Here is a 16,030-nt window from a genome sequence, read left to right as displayed (position 1 = left end):
ACAAACCCTGTGCATACTGTGGCATGAATTCACACTCCCTATGCTGTGTTTTTTCTTTAAATTAATTTATTTATTTTTAAATCAGGATCTTTTATCACAGCAATAGAAATAAAACCAGGACTGGTGCTGAGAGACAATATGTTACTAAGAGCAGTGACAGCCAGGAATTGGGATGTTACTTCCAACCCTATAGAAACTAAGGAGTTATAAGACAACAGCATGGATAATCGTGTGCCAAAAATATCATACAGATTAGAGGAAGCAGACCAATTTCTAGGAGCATACAAACACAATAAGAGGAGCTGGACACATGGCTCACTGGTTAAGAGCATGTATTGTTCCTGTAGAGTGTCCAAGTTGTGTGGCCCACAAACCGTCTGTAACTTCAGTGGCTGTGATGCCCTCTTCTGGTTGTCACAAGTACTGCATGCATATTCACACAATTAAAAAATTAAAATCTTTAAAATTTACACACACACACACACACACACACACACGAGAGAGAGAGAGAGAGAGAGAGAGAGAGAGAGAGAGAGAGAGAGAGGGAGAGAGAGAGGGAGAGAAATGGAAAAGATTGAACAGTGGTATAACAGAAAGTGACTGAATAGAGTAGCTTAACACCTTCCAAACAGGAAGAGTCCAGGACTAAATGGCTTTCCTGGTGAATGATACCACACATTAAAAGAATGCCAATTACACTCAGGTTTTTTCAAAAAATAATAGAGAACCATTCCTAACTCCTTCAATGATAATAGAATTACCTTCAAATAGACAAAGACACTACAGGCATAGATGCTGCAGGACAATACCCCATATAAACACAAATGCAAATGTCTTCTATAACTAGTAGGAAGCTAGAAGCTGGAAATGGGTCTGTCAATCACCTGTCTAAAATGTGTGAGGCCCTGGGTTCCATCCCTAGCACTATAAAAATACATGCATAAAACGGTTATCAGGCTGGGGAAGTGGCTGCCATTTGCACTTGCCACACAAGCTTGATGACCTGTGTTCAGATTGTTAGAATCCATCTTAAAATCTGGATGTGGGATGGAGAGATAGCTGAGTGCTTATGAGCACACACACTACTCTTCTATAGAATCTGAGTTCAGTTCCCCAAAACTAATGAGGCACCTTTCAGATGCCTGTAGCTCTGGCTCCAGGGAATTTGACACCTTCAGATGCACCTCCATGAATGCATGCAAACATATATCCGGGCACACATACACATTGATAAAAATGAAAGTAAAACTTTTAAAAAAGCTTAATTTAGTGGCACACATTTGTAAGATTAGCATTCCTACATTGAGATGGGAGGTAGAAGCAGGAAGTCACTGGCAGCTTGCGGGCCAGTTCATCTGGAGGATCCAGAGAAGCGACAGAAACAGAGACTATGACTTAAGGAAGGTGAAAGGAGAGAATCAACCCCTGAGAGTTCTCCTCTGACCTCCACACATATGCTGCAGCATGCATGCTCCCTCCACCCATACACACATTCATACATGCACACACTCACTCACACACATGTGCACACAACAGCAAATGAAATCCAACAGCATATTATGGAGATGACACACTCTGACAGCCAAGGTCGCTTTTAATGTCAACTTGCCACAAATTAGAAGCACATGAGTAGGAAGCCTCACCTGAAGAATTATACTCATTAATTGATGTGGAAAGACCCACCCAAAATGTGGGTGACACCTACTGGTAGTGGCCCTGATAGAAAGGGCATGGCAGGAGGAAGATGAGTCGCCTTTTGCTCAACTGACTTTCTTCTTGCTTCTGAGTTGATTTATCTTCTTGTTGCTGCCTAGGATTCCTTAGCTGAAAGTAGAACTAATATTCCATACTAAGAATCAGTGGCCCTTCAGGAATCCTCCAGACTTGGACTAGTGAGGCACCCAGTGTACCATGGACTGAGAAACTACCAGGTTTTTGGCCACTCCAGTGTGGTCCAGCCACTATGAGACTACTTCAACTACTGAGAATCTCAGTAGTTACTTGGCCTCAAGGACCAAGTAACTACTGTTACTATCACCCCCATAGCTGATTATCTATCATCTATCTATCTATCTATCTATCTATCTATCTATCTATCTATCATCTATCTATCATCTATCAATCTATCTATATCTTTAACCATCCATCCATCTACCCATCCATCTACTCACAGATGGCAGGATGGGTTATAGTTGTCTGGGTGGCTGGGTGGATGTGGCTAATGCTTAAGGGTCAGAATGGTAAAGCTGAAACAGACACACACAATCCTCTTGAGACTAAGTTTCTATATCTAAAACAAGATCATAACAGAAAAACATTCCTTATAAGGATGTTGCAATGATTAAATATTAATTGAGGATAGCCAGCACAGTGGTAACCCACAGCTCTGGACACTAGCTCACTATTGGCCACTACTACAATGCTCAGTCAAGGATAACAGAGAGATGTCAGGGGCAGCCTTGCTTATACACTGAAGGCCTAAAATCAGCAATAGGCCTAAGTTAGCCTGCTAGCACAAAGTCTTGGGTCTCTGTGGAAAAACACTGAACAGATATCTACAAGATATTGTAAACAGGCAGCTTTGGTGGAAATTTACCAGCCTGGATAGGAACAAGTAGTTATAGGTCTTGTGGATAGTCATAGACCTTGGGTAGCCTTGGTGGATAGTACCAACTTAGATAAGGACAAGTGAATCACAGGCAGAGTCATAGTGACCTGTTCCCTGAACCTTCACCCAGCTGACACTCTGTTCTGGAAGATATCTCTACTCTCTCTGAACACCTATACTCTTGTGTCATCCCCTTCCCCACATCCTGCCTTTTTGTGTATATAACCCCTGTGTGAGAAAGTAAAAAGTGTGGTTTGATCAGCCTATAGACAAATCATCTTTCTTTGCATTCGCCCATTCCACCATTCTCTCTTTCAGGTGATCTCCCTGGACCCCTGTTTAATGCTCTGCTGGATGGGGCAGAGAGACATGTAAAGTGTGTTTGAAGCAAAGGTGGGACAACTCCTTCTTATGTCTCTTCTTTCCCACTGTTAGCCATAGATCTTGATCAGCTTTGGCTCAAGGGAAGGATATCATGATTGTTATTAAGCTATGTTATTTCTAAGTAAGTAGAAGGAAGAAGGAAATGGGCTGGACTGCTGAGTGGGAAAAGGGGAGGGTGGTAGAGCAGAATGTAAATCAGGGCATTAAGTTGTTAGCCTTCCATCCCTCACTTTATAAAGTTTGGCAGAGCAGCATGTCAGAGATGGAGAGGAAATGCCTGGCCTAGCCTGGGTAGAGTCACACTCACCCTCACAGGTGCGTATATATTCACTGAGGTTGTATCCAAGAGGGCACTCACACTGGAAGGTACTGAAGGTCAACACAGTCAACCTGCAGTCACCTCAGGTTAGTTCCCTCAGGTTAGAATATCTTCTCTAGTATCATCAACGAGTTAGATGGGTAGTTAGGAATAGAGAATGGGGAGATGATATTGGTGGATGGAAGACTAGGCGTAAGTTTAGAGGTGGATGGATGATGGATGGGTAAATCACAAAACAAATAGATGAATAGTTGGATGGGGATGGATTGGAGATGGATGGGTGGGTAGGTAGATGGACAACTGAGGGTAACTGAATGAGTAGATGGTGTGGTGATTTGAATGAGAATGGACCCTAAAGGCTCATATACTTGAATATTTGGTTCCCACTTTGTAGAATTGTTTGGGAAGGATTGGGAGATGTGTCCTTGTTGGAGGAGGTTATGTCTGCCTGCTGCCATGATAGTCATGGGCTCTTGGGTTATGAATTGTAAGCTCTTAATAATCTCATTCTTCTCTAAATTGCCTTGGTCATGTTATCTTATCACAGCATCAGGAAAGTAACTAAGACAGATGAATGATAGATAGATGATGGGTGGGTGAGAAATGCCATGGATTGATGGATGATGACTGGATGGATGAGTGGGTATAGATGAATATGAGATAGATGGCCATATGAATAGATAGATAGATGTGTGGGTAGATATCCATGGGTGGATAGGTGAATGGAGGCTGTCTGGCTAGCAGACAGACTGGTTGTCTTAAAGGACTGCTGGATGGGTGGATGGATGGATGGATGGATGGATGGAAGAATGGATGGATGGAAGAGTAGATAGATGGAAATCTCAACTAATAAACCAAGTACTGACAAAAATAACAGAACAAACTAAAATTTTCATGCATAATTTGGATCTGTAACAAGCCTCCAAGTGGGAGGAAATGTTTTCCCAGGCTGCCCACCTGGGTTCTTGGCAAGACTGGGATGAGAGAAAGACCCTTCAGTGTGTAGATGGATCAACAGCCTATCAGGAACTCACCTTCCAGAACCACAGTGATGGGATTGGGCCGGAAACCCTCACCACTGGGGCATAGGGTCTTATACTCTGCTGCAAGGGAAACAGGCTGTCATGAGAGGCTGTGAAGAGGGGCACTTGGGTAAAACCTAGGGAAATGGGAGAGGATCCCTTGAAAAAGACCTAACACCAGCCCCTTGTCCTTTGCTTTGTTGAATCAACTATGACTCATATCCTCAACTTTGTGGAGCTGCCTGGAGATTCTGCATATTTTCATATTGGGGTGTATGTGTAAACATGGATTCCCATCCAGTGCATGGATAGATAGGTCACAAAGAAGTGACTTTACATATCCTGTTCCTACTGCACCTCAGACCTTTCTACTTAACTCATTCTTCCAAGCCTCCTTTAAGCCTTCTGCTGTGGGAAAATTTCCTTTATGCTTTTCCTCTTCCTGGCTTTCTCCTGAACCAATGCTAAGCTTCAAATATATTCTTGCATTCTAGGACTGTAGCTCCATAAGTGTAGAATAAGTGTACTGTACTTGTGGCATGCAGTTCTCTGAATCCTTAGCTTCTAGTACAAGGCATAGAGGAACTCTCAATGTTTGCTGATTGACTGAGTGATGGACTGAAAACAAAGACAGGGAGAATTTACAGAAAACAACTTTAGAGAAAGGTCTGGCCTTTGAACTAGCAAAAACATTCTTTGTAACCCAAGATCTTTCTTTTTCTTGGCTGTACTTCCCTGTTCCCCCAAGTCTTCTGCAGGCAGAGATGACCTCCAAGCTCCCTGGGGACTCACTGTTGTTGCCTATTGTGCACAACTTGCAGGGGTTGCCCCAGGCCTGGCCCAGGAAACAACAAGAAGCACTCTCTGCTGACATAGGTTCCAACTTCCACACTACAGGAAATGCCACTGTCACATTGGTCATGCAGATCCAGGAAACCGATCCTGGCCTGAGTCTGCAGAGGCAAAAATAGTGGTTAGCACATGGAGAAACTGTGTGTCTCTGTTTGTGTTACTATGACCTTCATGGGTTCTGGTTGCATGTGTGTGTATGCTCCTGAATGTATAACTATGGCCAGTTTCTGTTCTGTGTGTCTGTTTGTATTTAACTGTGTGTATGTGTGTATGTGCCATGTGTTGTACATGTGTACATGTATATAATTATCATCTCTGTACATCTTTGTGTAACTGTATCTATGTGTTTAGCTGTGTCTGTAAATGTGAATTTGTAGTGTACCCTTTGCCATGTGTAACTATGTCTCTTTGTGTGTAACTTTGTATTGTATCAATGTGTTTATCTGCATGTAACTTGTCTGTGTATAATTGTGTGTATGCACAGCTACATTTTGGCATATAATTGTGTATCTACATGTTACTAGATTTCTATGTGTATTACTGGTTGCCTATTTGTCTGTATTTAAGTGTATTTCTCTCTGTGTAGCTAGTTGCTGGCTGCTACTGTGTATTTCTGTGTACCTATGTATCTCTCTGTTACAAATGTGTGCATAAGTGTTTCTCTGAGTCTAACTATATATGTGTGTAACTTCTTTCTTACTACACATCTCTCTGTAACTGCACGTGTAACTAATTACCTTTTTGTGTATGACTATCTGTCTATGTATTATTATGTTACAATAGTCACTGTGTGTCTATGACCCAGGATGACCCAGGTCATAGTCCTGTCAGCAATACTGACTCCCAAGTTCGCTGGCTGCTGCCAGGTGTGTACTTACCAACATAGCCCACCCCATCTGGGCTAAGTTGAAAGTCCTGGGGGCAGTTGCAGAGATAGCTTCCAGTGGTGTTTACACACAGGACATTGATACAGTTTACAGCATTTTCACATTTGTTGACATCTGTGAGGGACACACACCATTGACAGTTAGAAGCCCTCACTGTACCCCATCCCCCCCTCTTCTGAGTGGCCACAGCTCTCAATAGAGCCATTTAGATACTGGGGTATAAATCTATGTCCTTTCCTAGGATGAAGGCAAAGAGGATATGGCCTCAGGAGTCTGTTTTGGCCATTCAGCCCTCTCTCTTCCTCTGCTCTGTTCCAGGTTTATCCTCTTCCACATGCTCTCATCATGGGTTTACCACAGCCAACATATAGAACTAAGATTTAGAAAACACCTTTGAGTAAGGGGTAGGAAAAACTACCCTTAGGGTTAAATGTGGTCTACTACTTGATTGTATCAATAAAGTTTTATTTACACACGACCGAGCTTATCTACTTACATATTATCTGTGGGAAAGCTGAGTGGTGGCAAAAGACACCCATGTTTTACCATCTGTTAGTTATTAAGGACACAGAGGTAGAGGACGATTTTAACAGATGTGTGGAAAGGGTACTTTATTTATTCACGGCATTTGCTCAGGGGATGGTGGGAGGGCAACTGCGATGGGTAGTTTTAATTATCAAATTGGAACAACCTAGAGTCACCTGGGAAGAGAGTTTCAACAAGGGATCATTTACATTGGATTGAGCTGTGGGGGTGTCTGTGGTGATTGTATTAGTTAAATTAATTGCTGTAAGAAGACCAAGCTGTACCATTCCCTAAGCACTCTTATACTACAAGAGTGGAGAAATGAAGCTAAACACAAGCAAGGAAGCAAGTATGCATACATTTGTTCTCTCTGCTCTCTGAAGTGGTTGTGATATGTTTAGCTGTCTCAGGCTCCTGCTGCTGTGTCTTGCCCACAGCATTAAAGAACTGTGAGTGGAAATGGACTTCTTTCTCCCATAAGATGCTTGTTGTCAGGATATTTTATCACATTAGCAGAAATGAAACTAGACCAGTAATAAATCAAAATGTTTAAAAACAGAAAGTGGGGATGGAGAGATGGCTTAGTAATTAAGGGCACTTGTTGCTGTTGCAAAGGACCTAAGTTCAGTTCCCAGCACCCAAGTGGTGGCTCCCAATCACCTATAACTTCAGTTCTAGAGGACCTAACACCCTCTTCTGTCCTCTATGGGCACCAGGGATGCATGTGGTGCACTTATAGGCAAAACTATCATACACTAAAATAAATAAATCTAAAAATAAAATTTTAAATAAAGGAGTGATGAATGCTGAAGAAATAGCCTAAGTTTATTCTTACCAACTTGTGCTCGCTGCGCAAGCACAAGGACCTGGGTTCAAATTCTTAGCACCACTGTAAAAAGCTGGAGTGTTCTCCTGTAACACTAGGGTTAGTGTTGGAGACAGGAGGGTTGCTCCAGATTACTGGCTGCCAGCCTTGCTCCAGGTTCAGCTACAGACCCTGTCTCAAGGGGATAAGGTGGAGAGTGTCAGAGGACACCGGCATCCTTCTCCAGCCTCACACACCTATCTACCACAAATACATGCCAGATACATATACATGAACGCATATCCCGAAATACATACATACAAACAAAAAGGAGTGATGAGGAGTATTCCAGAAAATAACTCAAGAGAAGTGTAGTGTGGGAGCAAGCTGTGTGTCCCTCACTCTCAGCCATGTGCTTTACACTACACAGCCAGGTTGTTTCCATACCTCCCTTCATTCCAGCTCATAGTCAGACACAGCAGAGCATTCCAGTCAGGTTTTCACACTTCCCAAACATGTTCCCAAGAGCACACTGGTCCACATCTGCAGGGACCCAATTTCATCCTACCATGCCTGATAGTATGCTCTGGGAACTTGCCTACTCCGTTCACCTGATGGTCTAGACAGGGCTAGGTTGAGACTTACTCCAGTGGGCTAGCTGGTTCTTGGGGTTGAAGTCCATGTCACATTCACAGTGGTACCTATCAGATATATTGCAGCCCTGTTCATTTTCACAGAAACCCGTGTTCTCCATGTACTCATCCTTGTCTGAGGGGCCATGAGGAGCAGAAGCCTGGGAGCCAGATGGGTTAGGAACCACACCAAGTGGGCAGGAGGTCCCAGGGTCTAACTCTTTTTTTAAAAAAATAATTATCTATTTATTTTATGTATATGACTACACTGTAGCTGTCTTCAGGCACACCAGAAGATGGCATTGGATCCCATTACAGATGGTTGTGAGTCACCATGTGGTTGCTGGGAATTGGAGTCATGACCTCTGGAAGAACAGCTGGTGCTCTTAACCACTGAGCCATCTCTCCAACAGGAGTTTAACTCTAGTCTCATCCAAAATCCCTGAGGGGAGCTCTAGGAACTCAAATGTTAACTCTGAATATGCGAATAACCCTGATGGAAGATTAGGAGTGAGAAGGTGGTCGTTGACATGTGGCCTCCAGTTAGATGCACACAGAGGGGACTTGGTTATTCACTGCAAAGAGAACAAGAAGAGATTAGGTTGGCTATGGTGGTGTAGATTGTAAGGAAAAACTAGTACTGGAAGAGCTGGAAAGCACACCTTAGGTGGGTTCTCTGCTATTGAGCCACACCCAACTCCTTTATTTTGTTGTTTTGAGACATAGTCTCACTATGTAGAACAAGCTGACTTGAGTCTTGAGATCCTTCTACCTCAATCTCCCAAGTACTGGGGTGACAGATGTGAGTCACTATGCTTGATTATATTTTAAAAGAAAATCTCATATCAACACTAATACATATCAACACTAATAGCTTTAAAGAAGTAATGAAGTCGGACAGACACACAGCACAATGGTCGAGTGTGGCTAACATTATCTGGGTTTCATCCCCAGTACAAACACATACACACACACACACACACACACACACACACACACACACAGAGCTTGAGCTGAAGATCTGGAGAGAGTAGGTAGGATGTGTTCAAAAACCCAGTACTGGGGACAGGGTGGTCTGACTGACTGTTTAAGCTGAACTGGAGACAGTTTGCAGAGACACTTGTGTCCTTGGCTAAGACCGCTAGACTGTGAAAACAACAGACTGGAATTTTGGGATTCCACAAAACTGGAATTCCCCTGGGAATCTCATGCTTGGAGAAGAGAAAAGGCTAAAGCCAGGGCCAGAGGAGAGACTTTCTACTGTAAAGACATTTAATTTCTAAACCTACTTACAGAAGTGACACTGATTGGTCAGTGGTAGACAGGACCACACCTTGATGGGAGACTGCTTAGGCATGAATAGGTGTGGCCTCTACTTGAACCTTAGCCTCTTGAGAATCCCAGAGATGGTCTTTGGGAATGAGGGGGTCATTATATCTCTTTCTCTGTCATCCCAATGTGGTCAACATTGAATCAATCTTTCCTCCCCTTTCCTTTTAATTTGGCCATTTTAATTGACTTATCTAGGAACTGACATGGTTGGTGGGGGAGGGGTGGATACTTACTGTTGAGTTTATAGAGTGTGCTGGGCCTGCTAGGGTGGGTGGCTAGGGACAGAGGCTTCTTTGTCTGCCCTCAGGGAGCAGCTGGTGGAAGGGAAGCTGGAGCACATAGCTGGATAAGTTTGGCTGGATGCCTGGGAATAAGTATGAGGGAGGACCTGGGAAAGGCTAGGAGAAGGAGATAAGGCAGGGAATGCAGCTGGCCTCCCAAGGAATCCTGTTTATGGAAATACACCTATGGAAATACAACCCACCTCCCTTTTGTGTGTACATTTCAACTCTCACAATAGGTTCCTGAGGCTTTGCTGTCATCTATTACCCAGATGATGAAACTGAGGCTCTAAGATATCTCTGAAATCACCCACAATTCACAAACCAGGAGAGGACTGAAGATTGGAAATAAGGACACACACCAGAACTCTTTCTTCTTATGGTCTTAGACATGTCCTCCTGATATCCCAGTGTCAGGAGCTTGGGCAAATGGCTCGGTCTATGTCGTAATTATTGTTTTAATTTCTTGTGTGTGTGTCTATGATAAAATACCATGACCAAAGCAACATTCCAGCAGGTTAGATGCCCACAAAAGTGGGGAAGATGTGGCAGCAGAAAGTTGAAATATCACATCTCCACGGCACACAGGAAACAGGAAGCAAAACCTTGAAGTGGGACGAGGCTAAGTCCCAAAGCCTGATTTCAGTGACTTAATACCTTCATGAGCTTAATCCCCCAGTGAGGCTCCATGTCCTAAAGGTTGCATAAACTCCCAAACAGGGCCATCAGTGGGGGGGCCAAGTATTCAAATACATGTGCCTATTGGGCACTTCTCGTGCCCAAACCATGTTTCTTTCTTGTCTCAGACATACAAACACCCTGAAGGAACAGATTCAGTAAGAAAGGATTTGTTTCAGACTACAGTTCCAGAAGGGTACAATCCATTGTCATGGGGGAAGGCAGGGAAAATGGACAGCAAAATCTTCTTCATCAGTGGCTAGCCTACTGAAGAAAGTATCTCCCCTTTTCTAGCAACCATGATCCTTAGGGAGGGGCAGAGTCTTGTGAATGCTCCCTGGTTTACATGGTAGGTTGATGGGCCCGATCTTGTGTAGCTAATCATAGATGCTGAGGGTTTAAGGGTGAAACCAAACAGGAGGTAGTAGCACACACCTTTAATCCATGTACTCAGGAGGAAGAGGTAGGTAGATCTCTAACTTTGAGGCTACCCTGGTCTACAGAGTGAGTTAAAGACAGCTAGGGCTAAACAGAGAAAACCTGTCTCAACAAAACAAAACAAAGCAAAAGATTTTAAAAGGAACACAACAGATATGTCACACCCAATGACAAGCAAGGGCACCTCAACATTCTGCCCCTTCTATTGGGTTTTACACATTCTGAGCCCTCTGTGAGAGCGTAAGGGCTCTTGAGTGTATGTTTCCTATGCTCTGTTAAAGCACTGGGGAGCCACTGAGGACATTATGTTGGGTGTGACCACAGGGTTGTTTTCTGCAGACTAGGAGGGACCAATGGGCTGGGTGTAAATTAGCCTTGCTGGACAGACAGAAGATCTTGCACCTACATGTGGTCCTGCCATCTGTACCCATTCAGCCTCTCTTCTTGTGGTCATCCTTGCTGGTTGAGACTCCTTGGCAGCATCCTACCGTGCCCCAAATCTGGAGTGTATTAGTTAGGTAAACATTTATTCAACATCTACCATGTATGCCAAGCGTTTTACATTCATTGTTGCAAGTCCCTATATGCAAAGTGTACAGCTCAAGATCAGTTGGAAAAAAAACTGTAAAACTCAGAAGCCCAAGCATGACAAAATGACTCTCAGATATCCTCAGTACTCAGTAGCACTCATTGAGTCAGACTGAGTGAATGAATGAATCTGAGCAAGTGTGATGGATGGAAGAAATGAGTGGTAGTGGGTGGAGAGAATGGAATGGGATAGACAGAGATGGGCCAAGAAAGCTGGAAGTGTGGGTATATCCTGGAGGCAGGAGGACCAGATCAAAGTTGGAAGAGACAGATGCCAAGTACTGCAATTCAGAGAGTCTATCACTAGAGGGCACTCCAAGTCTTGGCCTAGATTATGTCCCAACTTAAATTTACACGTATTTATCCGCGCGCGCGTGTGTGTGTGCGTGCGCGCGCGCGTGTGTGTTCATGTGTGTGCACCCACATATCACTATGTACTCATCTGGAGTCCAGAGGACAAGTTTTAGGGATTAGTTTTGTTGTTTACCATGTTTGTTGTTTGTTCTTGGTGATTGAACAGAGCTGCTTTGGCAGCTGACGCCTTTACCTGCTAAGCAATCTCACTGGCTCTTGCCTCCCTCCCTCTCCTCCTTTCTCCTCCCACCCCGTTTAAAGAATCTTTTATTTACTCTTTGGCAATTTCACACACACACATAATGCATCTGTCTAAAGTCCTCAGACAACGCCAGCATGCCCCTTCTTCACTATCTCTCCCTCCTTCTTTCTTCTAGAAATAACCCACTGAGTATAACTAGCTGCCTGTGGGAATGTCTGCTGATCTTGGCTTGACCCTGTACAGGTCTTGAGCAAGTAACCGTACATGTTAGCATTCCTTCTAGGCTCTGCCCCACGGTTACCTGGCAACAGCCAAGTATGCCTTACTCACGATAAAAGGGGCTGCTTGTCCCTCCTCTCTCTTACTCTTTTACTCTCTTTCTCTGTCCCTTCTCTCCCCATTCCTTTCCCCCTCTCTCTAATGGCTGGCTTCTCCTCCTCTTCTTCCTCCTCCTTCTTCTCTCCCTCCCTCTCTCCCCCTCCCTCCATCCCTGTCCCCCTCTCTCTGCCTTTCTCTGTCTCTACTCCCTCAACCCCCCCCCAAGCCTTAAATAAACTCTATTACATACTGTACCCATCATGTGGCTGGTACCTCAGGAGAAAGGGATGTCTCAGCACAGGCCTCCAGAGGCACCCCCTTCCACCTCATCATACGTACTCCTGGTTCTTTCTTCCTTTTATTTTTTATAAAACATAATACCTGCAGTGAGCTCATGAGTGCCATGGCCACACCATATCCAGAAGCACTGAGCTCATGAGTGCCATGGCCACACCATATCCAGAAGACAGCATTTCACAGCAGCCTTCCACATTCTCCAGTTCTTCCATTGTTTCTGATACCACTTCTGCAATGTTCTCTGAGCCTTGGTGGGATTGATATAGATGTCTCATCTAGGATGAAGCATTCAAAAGTCATTTATTCTCAACGTTGATCAGTCAGGAATCTCTGCATTACCTGCTGCCGGCTGCAGAGAGAGGCTAAGAGCAGGACTGATACATATGTATACGCAGAAACATTCAGAAGGCAATTTGACAACACAGAACATTTTGTTTTGACCAGCTCTTAAGTCCCAGGCATGAATTTCCTTCTATGGAGCAGCAATAGGGAAATACAGAGGAACAGATCTTTGGGACTTGCCAGGCAGCCTAGAAAAGTCGACAAGCGCCAGGTCAATGAGAGATCTTTTCAAACATCACATGAACAACAGAGAAAGACAGCTAACACATGTTTCTGGTTTCACTCCCCCACAAAACATTCACACACAGGTGTACACATATGAACACAGTCCAAAGAGAAATGAAAATGATGACATTTGTATACATTGGGATAAGTACCCAAAACGTCATATTGGACTGTGTGAGATCACTCAGCAGGTCAATTCAGGAAATTCATGCCCGGGACTTAAGAGCTGGACAACAGAAAACATTTTGTGTTCTAAATGTTGCTATGTATACATATGTATCAGTCCTACACTTACTCATAGCCTGATGATCTGGATATCATGCCTGAGACTCACATAGTGGAAGGGGAGAACTGATATCTTCAAGTTGTCTTCTGACCTTTGCACAAATGCTGTAGCATGGGCATACCTCAAATGTAATCTTAAAAAGTTGAAGTTGTCAACTTGTTCTTTCTTTCTTTCTTTCTTTCTTTCTTTCTTTCTTTCTTTCTTTCTTTCTTTCTTTCTTTCTTTCTTTCTCTCCCTCTCCCTCCCCTCCCCCCCTCCCTTCCTTCCTTCCTTTCAAAATGTGGTGTCTAGGGCCTGGATAGATGCTCTGGGGTTAAGAGCAATGGCTCCTTTTGCCACGGTTCTGAATTTGGCTCTAAGCAGCCATGTTGAGGAGGTCATGATAACCTACGATTCCATCTCTTTTTTTCTGGCCTACTTGCCTTTGTGTGTGCATGAGTGTGCCCACACAAAGATTAAAAATAACAAGAATAAATCTCAAAGAATGTTTAAAGCATGTTTATGAGGGACTGGAAAGTTGGCTTAGTGCTTGAGAGCACTGCTGCTTTTACAGAGAACTAGGGTTCAATCCCAAGCACCCACATGGCAGCACATAACTCTCTGTAACTTCAATTCTAGGAGGTATGACACCCTCTTCTAGCTTCCAAGGGCACCTCCTGTCATACATACAGATGGTGTACATACATATATACATACACGCAGAATATATATATCCTTATAAAATCTATGCGGGCTAAAGAGATGGTTCAGTGGTTATCTTAGTTAGGCTTTTACTACTGTGAACAGACACCATGACCAAGGCAACTTTTATAAAGGACAACATTTAACTGGGGCTGTCTTACAGGTTCAGATGTTCAGTCCATTTTCATCATGGTGGGAACCATGGCAACATGCAGACAGACATGGGCTCGAAGAGCTAAGAGATCTACATCTTGATCCAAATGTATCCAGGAAGAGACTGTCTTCTACAGGCTGCAAGGAGGAGGGTCTCATTCTACAGGGGACAACTTGAGCATAGGAACCTTCAAAGCATGGCTACATAGTGACACACCTCATCTAACTGGTCTGTACCCACCTCCTCTAGTAAGGCTATACTTCCTAATAATGCCATTTCCCATGGACCAAGCTTATTCAAACCCCCACAGTGGTTAAGTGCCCTTCCTGTTTTTACAAAGGTCCTGGTTTGATTTCTATCGCATGGTAGCTCAAAAACCATCTGTGATTACAATCTTAGGGGATCCAACACTTAATTCTGGTCTCTGTGCACCTGATATGCATGTGGAACACAGATATACATGCAGGCAAAGTACATGTACACACAAAAATAAACTAGTAAACCTTTCCTGGGGTTGTGGTGTTGCATGCCTTTAATTGTAGCACTTGGAAGGCAGATACAGGCGGATTTCTGAGTTCAAGGCCAGCCTGGTGTATGGAGTGAGTTCCAGGACGGCTAGGAGAGCACAGAGAAACTTTGTCTCAAAAATACAAACAAACAAAAAGATAAGTTATTTTAAAAATGGGCCTGGAGAGATGGTTCAGCTGTTAAGAGCACTGACTGTTCTTCCAGAGGTATTAAGTCAATTCCCAGCAACCACATGGTGGCTCACAATCAGCTCCAATGGAATCCAAAGCCCTCTTGTGGTATGCAGGCTCTATATGCAGATAAGTTCTCGTTTACATAAAATAAGAAGAGATATACATCTTTGAAACACCTTTTTATTGATTCTTTGTGAATTTCACATAGTGAGCCCCAATCCCACTCATCTCTTCCTCCTTTCATATCCTCCCTCTGCCCTTGCAATTCCATCCTGCAAAAAAAAAAAAAAAAAAAAAAAAATAAGATAGAAAAAAAAAATCTTGTGAAGGCTTCAGTATGTCACAGTGTGTCCCACAGTATACCTTTTTGTCTATGTGTCTTTACTTGAAAATGTTTGTTGCAATGAGTCATTGGTCTGTTCTGAGGCCTCTGGCTTCTGCTATACTATCTATATTATACCCTTACTATGACTCCTCTCAAATATCCTGTTGTTGTCCTGTGTCATGGAGACCCCACGGTTTAGGATCTGCAGGACTGGACCTTTCATGAGCTCCAGCAGATCATAGATAAGGTAGATGTTGGGGTGGGTCAACTTAAAGCCCCGGATCTGGGCCTGGGACGTAGTTGAGTTGGTCAGCCCACCAGCTCTCCTGTACCTGCATTGTCAGGGCGAGCTCTCCAGCACTGCTCGAGCTGGATCACCCAATTCTGCATTCAGTGAGGGGTGGGGTCACCTCTACCACTCTTATGACCTCTGTGCCAGTTCACTAGCCTGCCAAAGGTGGTGAGGAGTTGACAGTAGAGGGCATCTCTCCCTTGTCCAAGCTACCCCATGGTAGGTGGGGAGCAGGGCCAACTATGCCCCCACCCCCACAGCTCTAATGTGCTGCCCAGGGGAGGTGCAGGGCCTTCTCTTCCAATTACTGTAGCCAGTGAGGGGCAGGGCTGGCTGTTTTGCTCTCATGACTTCACGTCGAACTCCTGACTGCTGCAGGCATTGAGGTTTGTAGGGGGTAGGGGTTGTAAATCATTAAAAATAAATCTAAATAAAAAAAAATGTGTAGAAAGGGTTATGATTGCATAGATGGGCCAGATGTCTTTTTTCTGTTGACATCAAT

The sequence above is a fragment of the Grammomys surdaster genome, unplaced genomic scaffold, assembly GCF_004785775.1.
Source record: "Grammomys surdaster isolate TR1022 unplaced genomic scaffold, NIH_TR_1.0 125243, whole genome shotgun sequence".
In the NCBI taxonomy this organism is placed as follows: Eukaryota; Metazoa; Chordata; class Mammalia; order Rodentia; family Muridae; genus Grammomys; species Grammomys surdaster.
This window is presented reverse-complemented; position numbering follows the sequence as displayed.